Genomic DNA, 16,995 nt, shown 5'->3' with positions numbered 1-16,995 from the left:
GCCCCTTCTACTAAAAGGGATCAGCAGAGTGATCGCTAGTAGCAGAAATAAGGCAAGCAAGGCAATCAAGGCTTGTTTTTTTGTTCGGTCTCTTCCTTTTCACGATGCTTCAAAGTCAACGAAAGGTACATGTGCAAAACGCTCATGCATTGGCCGGGAATCGAACCCGGGCCTCCCGCGTGGCAGGCGAGAATTCTACCACTGAACCACCAATGCCTTATATGCTGCACACTGGCGCTACAGTGCTCTGGACCATTGCAGCCCAGAGCAGCTGATTTAACAGAGCACTGCAGTGACATGAGGATGGCGCCAGCTCCGGTGGGTGAATGGGAGCTGCGCTGCCCTGGCAGTCCTTCTCACTCACTTGGCCACGAACGGCCATGAACGGCCAGGTTCTATAGACAGGAAAAGTGGACAGAGGCAAGCACACTGGTAGATGAGGGTGGCCTTTGTATGGGTCGCTACTCTGAGTGCAGTTCCCTGAGCACCGTGCCTCAGGAAAGCCAGACTTCTACCGCAGGACTCAGGGGATATCTTTGCAGCCACACGAGGCTGACACCCTTTCAATCTGGGCTTCTGGGGTCTTCTGGGAATTATTTGCATAATAGAAGGTTTCCCGCCTTAAGTTGAAACTGCAGTTCCATCTTCTGCTAAAAGAGGGCAGCAGATTGCTTTCTTTGCGCAGAAAACAGACAAGCAATGCAATCATCTTATCTACCGTTTCCATTTTTCTTTTCCCATGCCTTTTAAAATATCAAGAGACACGTCTACAAAAGTGCCATGCATTGGCCGGGAATCGAACCCGGGCCTCCCGCTTGGGAAGCGAGAATTCTACCACTGAACTACCAATGCTTGACAAGCAGCATTACTGCGGTAGAGCGCTTGATTTAACACACCTGCCAGTTCCATGCGAATGGTCACTCGTAAACTCTTGACTTCTGCTGAAAGCCTCATTGAAGGCCTTTGCAGACGTGTGAGACTGGCACCTACTCGGGCTGGGCCTCTATGAGCGTTTTGCATAATCTGAGATTGCCCTGCTTCCAGTCAAGGCGCAGCGGCCCCTTCTACTAAAAGGGATCAGCAGAGTGATCGCTAGTAGCAGAAATAAGGCAAGCAAGGCAATCAAGGCTTGTTTTTTTGTTCGGTCTCTTCCTTTTCACGATGCTTCAAAGTCAACGAAAGGTACATGTGCAAAACACTAATGCATTGGCCGGGAATCGAACCCGGGCCTCCCGCGTGGCAGGCGAGAATTCTACCACTGAACCACCAATGCCTTACATGCTGCACACTGGCGCTACAGTGCTCTGGACCATTGCAGCCCAGAGCAGCTGATTTAACAGAGCACTGCAGTGACATGAGGATGGCGCCAGCTCCGGTGGGTGAATGGGAGCTGCGCTGCCCTGGCAGTCCTTCTCACTCACTTGGCCACGAACGGCCACGAACGGCCAGGTTCTATAGACAGGAAAAGTGGACAGAGGCAAGCACACTGGTAGATGAGGGAGGCCTTTGTATGGGTCGCTACTCTGAGTGCAGTTCCCTGAGCACCGTGCCTCAGGAAAGCCAGACTTCTACCGCAGGACTCAGGGGATATCTTTGCAGCCACACGAGGCTGACACCCTTTCAATCTGGGCTTCTGGGGTCTTCTGGGAATTATTTGCATAATAGAAGGTTTCCCGCCTTAAGTTGAAACTGCCGTTCCATCTTCTGCTAAAAGAGGGCAGCAGAGTGCTTTCTTTGCGCAGAAAACAGACAAGCAATGCAATCATCTTATCTACCGTTTCCATTTTTCTTTTCCCATGCCTTTTAAAATATCAAGAGACACGTCTACAAAAGTGCCATGCATTGGCCGGGAATCGAACCCGGGCCTCCCGCTTGGGAAGCGAGAATTCTACCACTGAACTACCAATGCCTGACAAGCAGCATTACTGCGGTAGAGCACTTGATTTAACACACCTGCCAGTTCCATGCGAATGGTCACTCGTAAACTCTTGACTTCTGCTGAAAGCCTCATTGAAGGCCTTTGCAGACGTGTGAGACTGGCACCTACTCGGGCTGGGCCTCTATGAGCTGTTTGCATAATCTGAGATTGCCCTGCTTCCAGTCAAGGCGCAGCGGCCCCTTCTACTAAAAGGGATCAGCAGAGTGATCGCTAGTAGCAGAAATAAGGCAAGCAAGGCAATCAAGGCTTGTTTTTTTGTTCGGTCTCTTCCTTTTCACGATGCTTCAAAGTCAACGAAAGGTACATGTGCAAAACGCTCATGCATTGGCCGGGAATCGAACCCGGGCCTCCCGCGTGGCAGGCGAGAATTCTACCACTGAACCACCAATGCCTTACATGCTGCACACTGGCGCTACAGTGCTCTGGACCATTGCAGCCCAGAGCAGCTGATTTAACAGAGCACTGCAGTGACATGAGGATGGCGCCAGCTCCGGTGGGTGAATGGGAGCTGCGCTGCCCTGGCAGTCCTTCTCACTCACTTGGCCACGAACGGCCAGGTTCTATAGACAGGAAAAGTGGACAGAGGCAAGCACACTGGTAGATGAGGGTGGCCTTTGTATGGGTCGCTACTCTGAGTGCAGTTCCCTGAGCACCGTGCCTCAGGAAAGCCAGACTTCTACCGCAGGACTCAGGGGATATCTTTGCAGCCACACGAGGCTGACACCCTTTCAATCTGGGCTTCTGGGGTCTTCTGGGAATTATTTGCATAATAGGTTTCCCGCCTTAAATTGAAACTGCCGTTCCATCTTCTGCTAAAAGAGGGCAGCAGAGTGCTTTCTTTGCGCAGAAAACAGACAAGCAATGCAATCATCTTATCTACCGTTTCCATTTTTCTTTTCCCATGCCTTTTAAAATATCAAGAGACACGTCTACAAAAGTGCCATGCATTGGCCGGGAATCGAACCCGGGCCTCCCGCTTGGGAAGCGAGAATTCTACCACTGAACTACCAATGCCTGACAAGCAGCATTACTGCGGTAGAGCACTTGATTTAACACACCTGCCCGTTCCATGCGAATGGTCACTCGTAAACTCTTGACTTCTGCTGAAAGCCTCATTGAAGGCCTTTGCAGACGTGTGAGACTGGCACCTACTCGGGCTGGGCCTCTATGAGCGTTTTGCATAATCTGAGATTGCCCTGCTTCCAGTCAAGGCGCAGCGGCCCCTTCTACTAAAAGGGATCAGCAGAGTGATCGCTAGTAGCAGAAATAAGGCAAGCAAGGCAATCAAGGCTTGTTTTTTTGTTCCGTCTCTTCCTTTTCACGATGCTTCAAAGTCAACGAAAGGTACATGTGCAAAACGCTCATGCATTGGCCGGGAATCGAACCCGGGCGTCCCGCGTGGCAGGCGAGAATTCTACCACTGAACCACCAATGCCTTACATGCTGTACACTGGCGCTACAGTGCTCTGGACCATTGCAGCCCAGAGCAGCTGATTTAACAGAGCACTGCAGTGACATGAGGATGGCGCCAGCTCCGGTGGGTGAATGGGAGCTGCGCTGCCCTGGCAGTCCTTCTCACTCACTTGGCCACGAACGGCCACGAACGGCCAGGTTCTATAGACAGGAAAAGTGGACAGAGGCAAGCACACTGGTAGATGAGGGTGGCCTTTGTATGGGTCGCTACTCTGAGTGCAGTTCCCTGAGCACCGTGCCTCAGGAAAGCCAGACTTCTACCGCAGGACTCAGGGGATATCTTTGCAGCCACACGAGGCTGACACCCTTTCAATCTGGGCTTCTGGGGTCTTCTGGGAATTATTTGCATAATAGAAGGTTTCCCGCCTTAAGTTGAAACTGCAGTTCCATCTTCTGCTAAAAGAGGGCAGCAGATTGCTTTCTTTGCGCAGAAAACAGACAAGCAATGCAATCATCTTATCTACCGTTTCCATTTTTCTTTTCCCATGCCTTTTAAAATATCAAGAGACACGTCTACAAAAGTGCCATGCATTGGCCGGGAATCGAACCCGGGCCTCCCGCTTGGGAAGCGAGAATTCTACCACTGAACTACCAATGCTTGACAAGCAGCATTACTGCGGTAGAGCGCTTGATTTAACACACCTGCCAGTTCCATGCGAATGGTCACTCGTAAACTCTTGACTTCTGCTGAAAGCCTCATTGAAGGCCTTTGCAGACGTGTGAGACTGGCACCTACTCGGGCTGGGCCTCTATGAGTGTTTTGCATAATCTGAGATTGCCCTGCTTCCAGTCAAGGCGCAGCGGCCCCTTCTACTAAAAGGGATCAGCAGAGTGATCGCTAGTAGCAGAAATAAGGCAAGCAAGGCAATCAAGGCTTGTTTTTTTGTTCGGTCTCTTCCTTTTCACGATGCTTCAAAGTCAACGAAAGGTACATGTGCAAAACGCTCATGCATTGGCCGGGAATCGAACCCGGGCCTCCCGCGTGGCAGGCGAGAATTCTACCACTGAACCACCAATGCCTTACATGCTGCACACTGGCGCTACAGTGCTCTGGACCATTGCAGCCCAGAGCAGCTGATTTAACAGAGCACTGCAGTGACATGAGGATGGCGCCAGCTCCGGTGGGTGAATGGGAGCTGCGCTGCCCTGGCAGTCCTTCTCACTCACTTGGCCACGAACGGCCACGAACGGCCAGGTTCTATAGACAGGAAAAGTGGACAGAGGCAAGCACACTGGTAGATGAGGGTGGCCTTTGTATGGGTCGCTACTCTGAGTGCAGTTCCCTGAGCACCGTGCCTCAGGAAAGCCAGACTTCTACCGCAGGACTCAGGGGATATCTTTGCAGCCACACGAGGCTGACACCCTTTCAATCTGGGCTTCTGGGGTCTTCTGGGAATTATTTGCATAATAGAAGGTTTCCCGCCTTAAGTTGAAACTGCCGTTCCATCTTCTGCTAAAAGAGGGCAGCAGAGTGCTTTCTTTGCGCAGAAAACAGACAAGCAATGCAATCATCTTATCTACCGTTTCCATTTTTCTTTTCCCATGCCTTTTAAAATATCAAGAGACACGTCTACAAAAGTGCCATGCATTGGCCGGGAATCGAACCCGGGCCTCCCGCTTGGGAAGCGAGAATTCTACCACTGAACTACCAATGCCTGACAAGCAGCATTACTGCGGTAGAGCACTTGATTTAACACACCTGCCAGTTCCATGCGAATGGTCACTCGTAAACTCTTGACTTCTGCTGAAAGCCTCATTGAAGGCCTTTGCAGACGTGTGAGACTGGCACCTACTCGGGCTGGGCCTCTATGAGCTGTTTGCATAATCTGAGATTGCCCTGCTTCCAGTCAAGGCGCAGCGGCCCCTTCTACTAAAAGGGATCAGCAGAGTGATCGCTAGTAGCAGAAATAAGGCAAGCAAGGCAATCAAGGCTTGTTTTTTTGTTCGGTCTCTTCCTTTTCACGATGCTTCAAAGTCAACGAAAGGTACATGTGCAAAACGCTCATGCATTGGCCGGGAATCGAACCCGGGCCTCCCACGTGGCAGGCGAGAATTCTACCACTGAACCACCAATGCCTTACATGCTGCACACTGGCGCTACAGTGCTCTGGACCATTGCAGCCCAGAGCAGCTGATTTAACAGAGCACTGCAGTGACATGAGGATGGCGCCAGCTCCGGTGGGTGAATGGGAGCTGCGCTGCCCTGGCAGTCCTTCTCACTCACTTGGCCACGAACGGCCACGAACGGCCAGGTTCTATAGACAGGAAAAGTGGACAGAGGCAAGCACACTGGTAGATGAGGGTGGCCTTTGTATGGGTCACTACTCTGAGTGCAGTTCCCTGAGCACCGTGCCTCAGGAAAGCCAGACTTCTACCGCAGGACTCAGGGGATATCTTTGCAGCCACACGAGGCTGACACCCTTTCAATCTGGGCTTCTGGGGTCTTCTGGGAATTATTTGCATAATAGAAGGTTTCCCGCCTTAAGTTGAAACTGCAGTTCCATCTTCTGCTAAAAGAGGGCAGCAGAGTGCTTTCTTTGCGCAGAAAACAGACAAGCAATGCAATCATCTTATCTACCGTTTCCATTTTTCTTTTCCCATGCCTTTTAAAATATCAAGAGACACGTCTACAAAAGTGCCATGCATTGGCCGGGAATCAAACCCGGGCCTCCCGCGTGGCAGGCGAGAATTCTACCACTGAACCACCAATGCCTTACATGCTGCACACTGGCGCTACAGTGCTCTGGACCATTGCAGGCCAGAGCAGCTGATTTAACAGAGCACTGCAGTGACATGAGGATGGCGCCAGCTCCGGTGGGTGAATGGGAGCTGCGCTGCCCTGGCAGTCCTTCTCACTCACTTGGCCACGAACGGCCAGGTTCTATAGACAGGAAAAGTGGACAGAGGCAAGCACACTGGTAGATGAGGGTGGCCTTTGTATGGGTCGCTACTCTGAGTGCAGTTCCCTGAGCACCGTGCCTCAGGAAAGCCAGACTTCTACCGCAGGACTCAGGGGATATCTTTGCAGCCACACAAGGCTGACACCCTTTCAATCTGGGCTTCTGGGGTCTTCTGGGAATTATTTGCATAATAGGTTTCCCGCCTTAAGTTGAAACTGCCGTTCCATCTTCTGCTAAAAGAGGGCAGCAGAGTGCTTTCTTTGCGCAGAAAACAGACAAGCAATGCAATCATCTTATCTACCGTTTCCATTTTTCTTTTCCCATGCCTTTTAAAATATCAAGAGACACGTCTACAAAAGTGCCATGCATTGGCCGGGAATCGAACCCGGGCCTCCCGCTTGGGAAGCGAGAATTCTACCACTGAACTACCAATGCCTGACAAGCAGCATTACTGCGGTAGAGCACTTGATTTAACACACCTGCCAGTTCCATGCGAATGGTCACTCGTAAACTCTTGACTTCTGCTGAAAGCCTCATTGAAGGCCTTTGCAGACGTGTGAGACTGGCACCTACTCGGGCTGGGCCTCTATGAGCGTTTTGCATAATCTGAGATTGCCCTGCTTCCAGTCAAGGCGCAGCGGCCCCTTCTACTAAAAGGGATCAGCAGAGTGATCGCTAGTAGCAGAAATAAGGCAAGCAAGGCAATCAAGGCTTGTTTTTTTGTTCGGTCTCTTCCTTTTCACGATGCTTCAAAGTCAACGAAAGGTACATGTGCAAAACGCTCATGCATTGGCCGGGAATCGAACCCGGGCCTCCCGCGTGGCAGGCGAGAATTCTACCACTGAACCACCAATGCCTTACATGCTGCACACTGGCGCTACAGTGCTCTGGACCATTGCAGCCCAGAGCAGCTGATTTAACAGAGCACTGCAGTGACATGAGGATGGCGCCAGCTCCGGTGGGTGAATGGGAGCTGCGCTGCCCTGGCAGTCCTTCTCACTCACTTGGCCACGAACGGCCACGAACGGCCAGGTTCTATAGACAGGAAAAGTGGACAGAGGCAAGCACACTGGTAGATGAGGGTGGCCTTTGTATGGGTCGCTACTCTGAGTGCAGTTCCCTGAGCACCGTGCCTCAGGAAAGCCAGACTTCTACCGCAGGACTCAGGGGATATCTTTGCAGCCACACGAGGCTGACACCCTTTCAATCTGGGCTTCTGGGGTCTTCTGGGAATTATTTGCATAATAGAAGGTTTCCCGCCTTAAGTTGAAACTGCCGTTCCATCTTCTGCTAAAAGAGGGCAGCAGAGTGCTTTCTTTGCGCAGAAAACAGACAAGCAATGCAATCATCTTATCTACCGTTTCCATTTTTCTTTTCCCATGCCTTTTAAAATATCAAGAGACACGTCTACAAAAGTGCCATGCATTGGCCGGGAATCGAACCCGGGCCTCCCGCTTGGGAAGCGAGAATTCTACCACTGAACTACCAATGCCTGACAAGCAGCATTACTGCGGTAGAGCACTTGATTTAACACACCTGCCAGTTCCATGCGAATGGTCACTCGTAAACTCTTGACTTCTGCTGAAAGCCTCATTGAAGGCCTTTGCAGACGTGTGAGACTGGCACCTACTCGGGCTGGGCCTCTATGAGCGTTTTGCATAATCTGAGATTGCCCTGCTTCCAGTCAAGGCGCAGCGGCCCCTTCTACTAAAAGGGATCAGCAGAGTGATCGCTAGTAGCAGAAATAAGGCAAGCAAGGCAATCAAGGCTTGTTTTTTTGTTCGGTCTCTTCCTTTTCACGATGCTTCAAAGTCAACGAAAGGTACATGTGCAAAACGCTCATGCATTGGCCGGGAATCGAACCCGGGCCTCCCGCGTGGCAGGCGAGAATTCTACCACTGAACCACCAATGCCTTACATGCTGCACACTGGCGCTACAGTGCTCTGGACCATTGCAGCCCAGAGCAGCTGATTTAACAGAGCACTGCAGTGACATGAGGATGGCGCCAGCTCCGGTGGGTGAATGGGAGCTGCGCTGCCCTGGCAGTCCTTCTCACTCACTTGGCCACGAACGGCCACGAACGGCCAGGTTCTATAGACAGGAAAAGTGGACAGAGGCAAGCACACTGGTAGATGAGGGTGGCCTTTGTATGGGTCGCTACTCTGAGTGCAGTTCCCTGAGCACCGTGCCTCAGGAAAGCCAGACTTCTACCGCAGGACTCAGGGGATATCTTTGCAGCCACACGAGGCTGACACCCTTTCAATCTGGGCTTCTGGGGTCTTCTGGGAATTATTTGCATAATAGAAGGTTTCCCGCCTTAAGTTGAAACTGCAGTTCCATCTTCTGCTAAAAGAGGGCAGCAGATTGCTTTCTTTGCGCAGAAAACAGACAAGCAATGCAATCATCTTATCTACCGTTTCCATTTTTCTTTTCCCATGCCTTTTAAAATATCAAGAGACACGTCTACAAAAGTGCCATGCATTGGCCGGGAATCGAACCCGGGCCTCCCGCTTGGGAAGCGAGAATTCTACCACTGAACTACCAATGCTTGACAAGCAGCATTACTGCGGTAGAGCGCTTGATTTAACACACCTGCCAGTTCCATGCGAATGGTCACTCGTAAACTCTTGACTTCTGCTGAAAGCCTCATTGAAGGCCTTTGCAGACGTGTGAGACTGGCACCTACTCGGGCTGGGCCTCTATGAGCGTTTTGCATAATCTGAGATTGCCCTGCTTCCAGTCAAGGCGCAGCGGCCCCTTCTACTAAAAGGGATCAGCAGAGTGATCGCTAGTAGCAGAAATAAGGCAAGCAAGGCAATCAAGGCTTGTTTTTTTGTTCGGTCTCTTCCTTTTCACGATGCTTCAAAGTCAACGAAAGGTACATGTGCAAAACACTCATGCATTGGCCGGGAATCGAACCCGGGCCTCCCGCGTGGCAGGCGAGAATTCTACCACTGAACCACCAATGCCTTACATGCTGCACACTGGCGCTACAGTGCTCTGGACCATTGCAGCCCAGAGCAGCTGATTTAACAGAGCACTGCAGTGACATGAGGATGGCGCCAGCTCCGGTGGGTGAATGGGAGCTGCGCTGCCCTGGCAGTCCTTCTCACTCACTTGGCCACGAACGGCCACGAACGGCCAGGTTCTATAGACAGGAAAAGTGGACAGAGGCAAGCACACTGGTAGATGAGGGTGGCCTTTGTATGGGTCGCTACTCTGAGTGCAGTTCCCTGAGCACCGTGCCTCAGGAAAGCCAGACTTCTACCGCAGGACTCAGGGGATATCTTTGCAGCCACACGAGGCTGACACCCTTTCAATCTGGGCTTCTGGGGTCTTCTGGGAATTATTTGCATAATAGAAGGTTTCCCGCCTTAAGTTGAAACTGCCGTTCCATCTTCTGCTAAAAGAGGGCAGCAGAGTGCTTTCTTTGCGCAGAAAACAGACAAGCAATGCAATCATCTTATCTACCGTTTCCATTTTTCTTTTCCCATGCCTTTTAAAATATCAAGAGACACGTCTACAAAAGTGCCATGCATTGGCCGGGAATCGAACCCGGGCCTCCCGCTTGGGAAGCGAGAATTCTACCACTGAACTACCAATGCCTGACAAGCAGCATTACTGCGGTAGAGCACTTGATTTAACACACCTGCCAGTTCCATGCGAATGGTCACTCGTAAACTCTTGACTTCTGCTGAAAGCCTCATTGAAGGCCTTTGCAGACGTGTGAGACTGGCACCTACTCGGGCTGGGCCTCTATGAGCTGTTTGCATAATCTGAGATTGCCCTGCTTCCAGTCAAGGCGCAGCGGCCCCTTCTACTAAAAGGGATCAGCAGAGTGATCGCTAGTAGCAGAAATAAGGCAAGCAAGGCAATCAAGGCTTGTTTTTTTGTTCGGTCTCTTCCTTTTCACGATGCTTCAAAGTCAACGAAAGGTACATGTGCAAAACGCTCATGCATTGGCCGGGAATCGAACCCGGGCCTCCCGCGTGGCAGGCGAGAATTCTACCACTGAACCACCAATGCCTTACATGCTGCACACTGGTGCTACAGTGCTCTGGACCATTGCAGCCCAGAGCAGCTGATTTAACAGAGCACTGCAGTGACATGAGGATGGCGCCAGCTCCGGTGGGTGAATGGGAGCTGCGCTGCCCTGGCAGTCCTTCTCACTCACTTGGCCACGAACGGCCAGGTTCTATAGACAGGAAAAGTGGACAGAGGCAAGCACACTGGTAGATGAGGGTGGCCTTTGTATGGGTCGCTACTCTGAGTGCAGTTCCCTGAGCACCGTGCCTCAGGAAAGCCAGACTTCTACCGCAGGACTCAGGGGATATCTTTGCAGCCACACGAGGCTGACACCCTTTCAATCTGGGCTTCTGGGGTCTTCTGGGAATTATTTGCATAATAGGTTTCCCGCCTTAAGTTGAAACTGCCGTTCCATCTTCTGCTAAAAGAGGGCAGCAGAGTGCTTTCTTTGCGCAGAAAACAGACAAGCAATGCAATCATCTTATCTACCGTTTCCATTTTTCTTTTCCCATGCCTTTTAAAATATCAAGAGACACGTCTACAAAAGTGCCATGCATTGGTCGGGAATCGAACCCGGGCCTCCCGCTTGGGAAGCGAGAATTCTACCACTGAACTACCAATGCTTGACAAGCAGCATTACTGCGGTAGAGCGCTTGATTTAACACACCTGCCAGTTCCATGCGAATGGTCACTCGTAAACTCTTGACTTCTGCTGAAAGCCTCATTGAAGGCCTTTGCAGACGTGTGAGACTGGCACCTACTCGGGCTGGGCCTCTATGAGTGTTTTGCATAATCTGAGATTGCCCTGCTTCCAGTCAAGGCGCAGCGGCCCCTTCTACTAAAAGGGATCAGCAGAGTGATCGCTAGTAGCAGAAATAAGGCAAGCAAGGCAATCAAGGCTTGTTTTTTTGTTCGGTCTCTTCCTTTTCACGATGCTTCAAAGTCAACGAAAGGTACATGTGCAAAACGCTCATGCATTGGCCTGGAATCGAACCCGGGCCTCCCGCGTGGCAGGCGAGAATTCTACCACTGAACCACCAATGCCTTACATGCTGCACACTGGCGCTACAGTGCTCTGGACCATTGCAGCCCAGAGCAGCTGATTTAACAGAGCACTGCAGTGACATGAGGATGGCGCCAGCTCCGGTGGGTGAATGGGAGCTGCGCTGCCCTGGCAGTCCTTCTCACTCACTTGGCCACGAACGGCCACGAACGGCCAGGTTCTATAGACAGGAAAAGTGGACAGAGGCAAGCACACTGGTAGATGAGGGTGGCCTTTGTATGGGTCGCTACTCTGAGTGCAGTTCCCTGAGCACCGTGCCTCAGGAAAGCCAGACTTCTACCGCAGGACTCAGGGGATATCTTTGCAGCCACACGAGGCTGACACCCTTTCAATCTGGGCTTCTGGGGTCTTCTGGGAATTATTTGCATAATAGAAGGTTTCCCGCCTTAAGTTGAAACTGCCGTTCCATCTTCTGCTAAAAGAGGGCAGCAGAGTGCTTTCTTTGCGCAGAAAACAGACAAGCAATGCAATCATCTTATCTACCGTTTCCATTTTTCTTTTCCCATGCCTTTTAAAATATCAAGAGACACGTCTACAAAAGTGCCATGCATTGGCCGGGAATCGAACCCGGGCCTCCCGCTTGGGAAGCGAGAATTCTACCACTGAACTACCAATGCCCGACAAGCAGCATTACTGCGGTAGAGCACTTGATTTAACACACCTGCCAGTTCCATGCGAATGGTCACTCGTAAACTCTTGACTTCTGCTGAAAGCCTCATTGAAGGCCTTTGCAGACGTGTGAGACTGGCACCTACTCGGGCTGGGCCTCTATGAGCTGTTTGCATAATCTGAGATTGCCCTGCTTCCAGTCAAGGCGCAGCGGCCCCTTCTACTAAAAGGGATCAGCAGAGTGATCGCTAGTAGCAGAAATAAGGCAAGCAAGGCAATCAAGGCTTGTTTTTTTGTTCGGTCTCTTCCTTTTCCCGATGCTTCAAAGTCAACGAAAGGTACATGTGCAAAACGCTCATGCATTGGCCGGGAATCGAACCCGGGCCTCCCGCGTGGCAGGCGAGAATTCTACCACTGAACCACCAATGCCTTACATGCTGTACACTGGCGCTACAGTGCTCTGGACCATTGCAGCCCAGAGCAGCTGATTTAACAGAGCACTGCAGTGACATGAGGATGGCGCCAGCTCCGGTGGGTGAATGGGAGCTGCGCTGCCCTGGCAGTCCTTCTCACTCACTTGGCCACGAACGGCCACGAACGGCCAGGTTCTATAGACAGGAAAAGTGGACAGAGGCAAGCACACTGGTAGATGAGGGTGGCCTTTGTATGGGTCGCTACTCTGAGTGCAGTTCCCTGAGCACCGTGCCTCAGGAAAGCCAGACTTCTACCGCAGGACTCAGGGGATATCTTTGCAGCCACACGAGGCTGACACCCTTTCAATCTGGGCTTCTGGGGTCTTCTGGGAATTATTTGCATAATAGAAGGTTTCCCGCCTTAAGTTGAAACTGCAGTTCCATCTTCTGCTAAAAGAGGGCAGCAGAGTGTTTTCTTTGCGCAGAAAACAGACAAGCAATGCAATCATCTTATCTACCGTTTCCATTTTTCTTTTCCCATGCCTTTTAAAATATCAAGAGACACGTCTACAAAAGTGCCATGCATTGGCCGGGAATCAAACCCGGGCCTCCCGCGTGGCAGGCGAGAATTCTACCACTGAACCACCAATGCCTTACATGCTGCACACTGGCGCTACAGTGCTCTGGACCATTGCAGGCCAGAGCAGCTGATTTAACAGAGCACTGCAGTGACATGAGGATGGCGCCAGCTCCGGTGGGTGAATGGGAGCTGCGCTGCCCTGGCAGTCCTTCTCACTCACTTGGCCACGAACGGCCAGGTTCTATAGACAGGAAAAGTGGACAGAGGCAAGCACACTGGTAGATGAGGGTGGCCTTTGTATGGGTCGCTACTCTGAGTGCAGTTCCCTGAGCACCGTGCCTCAGGAAAGCCAGACTTCTACCGCAGGACTCAGGGGATATCTTTGCAGCCACACAAGGCTGACACCCTTTCAATCTGGGCTTCTGGGGTCTTCTGGGAATTATTTGCATAATAGGTTTCCCGCCTTAAGTTGAAACTGCCGTTCCATCTTCTGCTAAAAGAGGGCAGCAGAGTGCTTTCTTTGCGCAGAAAACAGACAAGCAATGCAATCATCTTATCTACCGTTTCCATTTTTCTTTTCCCATGCCTTTTAAAATATCAAGAGACACGTCTACAAAAGTGCCATGCATTGGCCGGGAATCGAACCCGGGCCTCCCACTTGGGAAGCGAGAATTCTACCACTGAGCTACCAATGCCTGACAAGCAGCATTACTGCGGTAGAGCACTTGATTTAACACACCTGCCAGTTCCATGCGAATGGTCACTCGTAAACTCTTGACTTCTGCTGAAAGCCTCATTGAAGGCCTTTGCAGACGTGTGAGACTGGCACCTACTCGGGCTGGGCCTCTATGAGCGTTTTGCATAATCTGAGATTGCCCTGCTTCCAGTCAAGGCGCAGCGGCCCCTTCTACTAAAAGGGATCAGCAGAGTGATCGCTAGTAGCAGAAATAAGGCAAGCAAGGCAATCAAGGCTTGTTTTTTTGTTCGGTCTCTTCCTTTTCACGATGCTTCAAAGTCAACGAAAGGTACATGTGCAAAACGCTCATGCATTGGCCGGGAATCGAACCCGGGCCTCCCGCGTGGCAGGCGAGAATTCTACCACTGAACCACCAATGCCTTACATGCTGCACACTGGCGCTACAGTGCTCTGGACCATTGCAGCCCAGAGCAGCTGATTTAACAGAGCACTGCAGTGACATGAGGATGGCGCCAGCTCCGGTGGGTGAATGGGAGCTGCGCTGCCCTGGCAGTCCTTCTCACTCACTTGGCCACGAACGGCCACGAACGGCCAGGTTCTATAGACAGGAAAAGTGGACAGAGGCAAGCACACTGGTAGATGAGGGTGGCCTTTGTATGGGTCGCTACTCTGAGTGCAGTTCCCTGAGCACCGTGCCTCAGGAAAGCCAGACTTCTACCGCAGGACTCAGGGGATATCTTTGCAGCCACACGAGGCTGACACCCTTTCAATCTGGGCTTCTGGGGTCTTCTGGGAATTATTTGCATAATAGAAGGTTTCCCGCCTTAAGTTGAAACTGCAGTTCCATCTTCTGCTAAAAGAGGGCAGCAGATTGCTTTCTTTGCGCAGAAAACAGACAAGCAATGCAATCATCTTATCTACCGTTTCCATTTTTCTTTTCCCATGCCTTTTAAAATATCAAGAGACACGTCTACAAAAGTGCCATGCATTGGCCGGGAATCGAACCCGGGCCTCCCGCTTGGGAAGCGAGAATTCTACCACTGAACTACCAATGCTTGACAAGCAGCATTACTGCGGTAGAGCGCTTGATTTAACACACCTGCCAGTTCCATGCGAATGGTCACTCGTAAACTCTTGACTTCTGCTGAAAGCCTCATTGAAGGCCTTTGCAGACGTGTGAGACTGGCACCTACTCGGGCTGGGCCTCTATGAGCGTTTTGCATAATCTGAGATTGCCCTGCTTCCAGTCAAGGCGCAGCGGCCCCTTCTACTAAAAGGGATCAGCAGAGTGATCGCTAGTAGCAGAAATAAGGCAAGCAAGGCAATCAAGGCTTGTTTTTTTGTTCGGTCTCTTCCTTTTCACGATGCTTCAAAGTCAACGAAAGGTACATGTGCAAAACACTCATGCATTGGCCGGGAATCGAACCCGGGCCTCCCGCGTGGCAGGCGAGAATTCTACCACTGAACCACCAATGCCTTACATGCTGCACACTGGCGCTACAGTGCTCTGGACCATTGCAGCCCAGAGCAGCTGATTTAACAGAGCACTGCAGTGACATGAGGATGGCGCCAGCTCCGGTGGGTGAATGGGAGCTGCGCTGCCCTGGCAGTCCTTCTCACTCACTTGGCCACGAACGGCCATGAACGGCCAGGTTCTATAGACAGGAAGAGTGGACAGAGGCAAGCACACTGGTAGATGAGGGTGGCCTTTGTATGGGTCGCTACTCTGAGTGCAGTTCCCTGAGCACCGTGCCTCAGGAAAGCCAGACTTCTACCGCAGGACTCAGGGGATATCTTTGCAGCCACACGAGGCTGACACCCTTTCAATCTGGGCTTCTGGGGTCTTCTGGGAATTATTTGCATAATAGAAGGTTTCCCGCCTTAAGTTGAAACTGCCGTTCCATCTTCTGCTAAAAGAGGGCAGCAGAGTGCTTTCTTTGCGCAGAAAACAGACAAGCAATGCAATCATCTTATCTACCGTTTCCATTTTTCTTTTCCCATGCCTTTTAAAATATCAAGAGACACGTCTACAAAAGTGCCATGCATTGGCCGGGAATCGAACCCGGGCCTCCCGCTTGGGAAGAGAGAATTCTACCACTGAACTACCAATGCCTGACAAGCAGCATTACTGCGGTAGAGCACTTGATTTAACACACCTGCCAGTTCCATGCGAATGGTCACTCGTAAACTCTTGACTTCTGCTGAAAGACTCATTGAAGGCCTTTGCAGACGTGTGAGACTGGCACCTACTCGGGCTGGGCCTCTATGAGCTGTTTGCATAATCTGAGATTGCCCTGCTTCCAGTCAAGGCGCAGCGGCCCCTTCTACTAAAAGGGATCAGCAGAGTGATCGCTAGTAGCAGAAATAAGGCAAGCAAGGCAATCAAGGCTTGTTTTTTTGTTCGGTCTCTTCCTTTTCACGATGCTTCAAAGTCAACGAAAGGTACATGTGCAAAACGCTCATGCATTGGCCGGGAATCGAACCCGGGCCTCCCGCGTGGCAGGCGAGAATTCTACCACTGAACCACCAATGCCTTATATGCTGCACACTGGCGCTACAGTGCTCTGGACCATTGCAGCCCAGAGCAGCTGATTTAACAGAGCACTGCAGTGACATGAGGATGGCGCCAGCTCCGGTGGGTGAATGGGAGCTGCGCTGCCCTGGCAGTCCTTCTCACTCACTTGGCCACGAACGGCCATGAACGGCCAGGTTCTATAGACAGGAAAAGTGGACAGAGGCAAGCACACTGGTAGATGAGGGTGGCCTTTGTATGGGTCGCTACTCTGAGTGCAGTTCCCTGAGCACCGTGCCTCAGGAAAGCCAGACTTCTACCGCAGGACTCAGGGGATATCTTTGCAGCCACACGAGGCTGACACCCTTTCAATCTGGGCTTCTGGGGTCTTCTGGGAATTATTTGCATAATAGAAGGTTTCCCGCCTTAAGTTGAAACTGCAGTTCCATCTTCTGCTAAAAGAGGGCAGCAGATTGCTTTCTTTGCGCAGAAAACAGACAAGCAATGCAATCATCTTATCTACCGTTTCCATTTTTCTTTTCCCATGCCTTTTAAAATATCAAGAGACACGTCTACAAAAGTGCCATGCATTAGCCGGGAATCGAACCCGGGCCTCCCGCTTGGGAAGCGAGAATTCTACCACTGAACTACCAATGCTTGACAAGCAGCATTACTGCGGTAGAGCGCTTGATTTAACACACCTGCCAGTTCCATGCGAATGGTCACTCGTAAACTCTTGACTTCTGCTGAAAGCCTCATTGAAGGCCTTTGCAGACGTGTGA

At 51.4% G+C, this 16,995-nt stretch overlaps 25 non-coding genes across 25 annotated transcripts; all 25 read right to left on the bottom strand.

Annotated features, from left to right (window-relative positions):
* Window positions 1-145: 145 nt before the first annotated feature.
* On the bottom strand, window positions 146-216 carry TRNAG-GCC (transfer RNA glycine (anticodon GCC)). The gene has a single exon. It is a non-coding gene; the product is annotated as a tRNA-Gly (tRNA).
* Window positions 217-781: 565 nt separating this feature from the next.
* On the bottom strand, window positions 782-852 carry TRNAG-CCC (transfer RNA glycine (anticodon CCC)). Its single transcript has one exon. It is a non-coding gene; the product is annotated as a tRNA-Gly (tRNA).
* A 350-nt stretch (window positions 853-1,202) lies between these two features.
* On the bottom strand, window positions 1,203-1,273 carry TRNAG-GCC (transfer RNA glycine (anticodon GCC)). Its single transcript has one exon. It is a non-coding gene; the product is annotated as a tRNA-Gly (tRNA).
* Window positions 1,274-1,838: 565 nt separating this feature from the next.
* On the bottom strand, window positions 1,839-1,909 carry TRNAG-CCC (transfer RNA glycine (anticodon CCC)). Its single transcript has one exon. It is a non-coding gene; the product is annotated as a tRNA-Gly (tRNA).
* Window positions 1,910-2,259: 350 nt separating this feature from the next.
* Window positions 2,260-2,330, bottom strand: TRNAG-GCC (transfer RNA glycine (anticodon GCC)). Its single transcript has one exon. It is a non-coding gene; the product is annotated as a tRNA-Gly (tRNA).
* Window positions 2,331-2,882: 552 nt separating this feature from the next.
* Window positions 2,883-2,953, bottom strand: TRNAG-CCC (transfer RNA glycine (anticodon CCC)). Its single transcript has one exon. It is a non-coding gene; the product is annotated as a tRNA-Gly (tRNA).
* A 986-nt stretch (window positions 2,954-3,939) lies between these two features.
* Window positions 3,940-4,010, bottom strand: TRNAG-CCC (transfer RNA glycine (anticodon CCC)). The gene has a single exon. It is a non-coding gene; the product is annotated as a tRNA-Gly (tRNA).
* Window positions 4,011-4,360: 350 nt separating this feature from the next.
* TRNAG-GCC (transfer RNA glycine (anticodon GCC)) lies at window positions 4,361-4,431 on the bottom strand. The gene has a single exon. It is a non-coding gene; the product is annotated as a tRNA-Gly (tRNA).
* Window positions 4,432-4,996: 565 nt separating this feature from the next.
* TRNAG-CCC (transfer RNA glycine (anticodon CCC)) lies at window positions 4,997-5,067 on the bottom strand. Its single transcript has one exon. It is a non-coding gene; the product is annotated as a tRNA-Gly (tRNA).
* Window positions 5,068-6,676: 1,609 nt separating this feature from the next.
* Window positions 6,677-6,747, bottom strand: TRNAG-CCC (transfer RNA glycine (anticodon CCC)). The gene has a single exon. It is a non-coding gene; the product is annotated as a tRNA-Gly (tRNA).
* A 350-nt stretch (window positions 6,748-7,097) lies between these two features.
* Window positions 7,098-7,168, bottom strand: TRNAG-GCC (transfer RNA glycine (anticodon GCC)). Its single transcript has one exon. It is a non-coding gene; the product is annotated as a tRNA-Gly (tRNA).
* A 565-nt stretch (window positions 7,169-7,733) lies between these two features.
* On the bottom strand, window positions 7,734-7,804 carry TRNAG-CCC (transfer RNA glycine (anticodon CCC)). Its single transcript has one exon. It is a non-coding gene; the product is annotated as a tRNA-Gly (tRNA).
* A 350-nt stretch (window positions 7,805-8,154) lies between these two features.
* Window positions 8,155-8,225, bottom strand: TRNAG-GCC (transfer RNA glycine (anticodon GCC)). Its single transcript has one exon. It is a non-coding gene; the product is annotated as a tRNA-Gly (tRNA).
* A 565-nt stretch (window positions 8,226-8,790) lies between these two features.
* TRNAG-CCC (transfer RNA glycine (anticodon CCC)) lies at window positions 8,791-8,861 on the bottom strand. Its single transcript has one exon. It is a non-coding gene; the product is annotated as a tRNA-Gly (tRNA).
* A 350-nt stretch (window positions 8,862-9,211) lies between these two features.
* TRNAG-GCC (transfer RNA glycine (anticodon GCC)) lies at window positions 9,212-9,282 on the bottom strand. The gene has a single exon. It is a non-coding gene; the product is annotated as a tRNA-Gly (tRNA).
* A 565-nt stretch (window positions 9,283-9,847) lies between these two features.
* TRNAG-CCC (transfer RNA glycine (anticodon CCC)) lies at window positions 9,848-9,918 on the bottom strand. Its single transcript has one exon. It is a non-coding gene; the product is annotated as a tRNA-Gly (tRNA).
* Window positions 9,919-10,268: 350 nt separating this feature from the next.
* On the bottom strand, window positions 10,269-10,339 carry TRNAG-GCC (transfer RNA glycine (anticodon GCC)). The gene has a single exon. It is a non-coding gene; the product is annotated as a tRNA-Gly (tRNA).
* A 552-nt stretch (window positions 10,340-10,891) lies between these two features.
* Window positions 10,892-10,962, bottom strand: TRNAG-CCC (transfer RNA glycine (anticodon CCC)). Its single transcript has one exon. It is a non-coding gene; the product is annotated as a tRNA-Gly (tRNA).
* Window positions 10,963-11,948: 986 nt separating this feature from the next.
* Window positions 11,949-12,019, bottom strand: TRNAG-CCC (transfer RNA glycine (anticodon CCC)). The gene has a single exon. It is a non-coding gene; the product is annotated as a tRNA-Gly (tRNA).
* Window positions 12,020-12,369: 350 nt separating this feature from the next.
* TRNAG-GCC (transfer RNA glycine (anticodon GCC)) lies at window positions 12,370-12,440 on the bottom strand. Its single transcript has one exon. It is a non-coding gene; the product is annotated as a tRNA-Gly (tRNA).
* Window positions 12,441-14,049: 1,609 nt separating this feature from the next.
* Window positions 14,050-14,120, bottom strand: TRNAG-GCC (transfer RNA glycine (anticodon GCC)). Its single transcript has one exon. It is a non-coding gene; the product is annotated as a tRNA-Gly (tRNA).
* Window positions 14,121-14,685: 565 nt separating this feature from the next.
* On the bottom strand, window positions 14,686-14,756 carry TRNAG-CCC (transfer RNA glycine (anticodon CCC)). Its single transcript has one exon. It is a non-coding gene; the product is annotated as a tRNA-Gly (tRNA).
* Window positions 14,757-15,106: 350 nt separating this feature from the next.
* TRNAG-GCC (transfer RNA glycine (anticodon GCC)) lies at window positions 15,107-15,177 on the bottom strand. The gene has a single exon. It is a non-coding gene; the product is annotated as a tRNA-Gly (tRNA).
* A 986-nt stretch (window positions 15,178-16,163) lies between these two features.
* Window positions 16,164-16,234, bottom strand: TRNAG-GCC (transfer RNA glycine (anticodon GCC)). The gene has a single exon. It is a non-coding gene; the product is annotated as a tRNA-Gly (tRNA).
* Window positions 16,235-16,799: 565 nt separating this feature from the next.
* Window positions 16,800-16,870, bottom strand: TRNAG-CCC (transfer RNA glycine (anticodon CCC)). The gene has a single exon. It is a non-coding gene; the product is annotated as a tRNA-Gly (tRNA).
* Window positions 16,871-16,995: the final 125 nt, after the last annotated feature.

Source organism: Ambystoma mexicanum, unplaced genomic scaffold (assembly GCF_040938575.1).
Source record: "Ambystoma mexicanum isolate Mex_15411 unplaced genomic scaffold, UKY_AmexF1_1 Mex_scaf52, whole genome shotgun sequence".
Lineage (NCBI taxonomy): Eukaryota > Metazoa > Chordata > Amphibia > Caudata > Ambystomatidae > Ambystoma > Ambystoma mexicanum.
The sequence above is the reverse complement of the archived record's forward strand: the minus strand, read 5'-3'. Positions and strand labels throughout refer to the sequence as shown.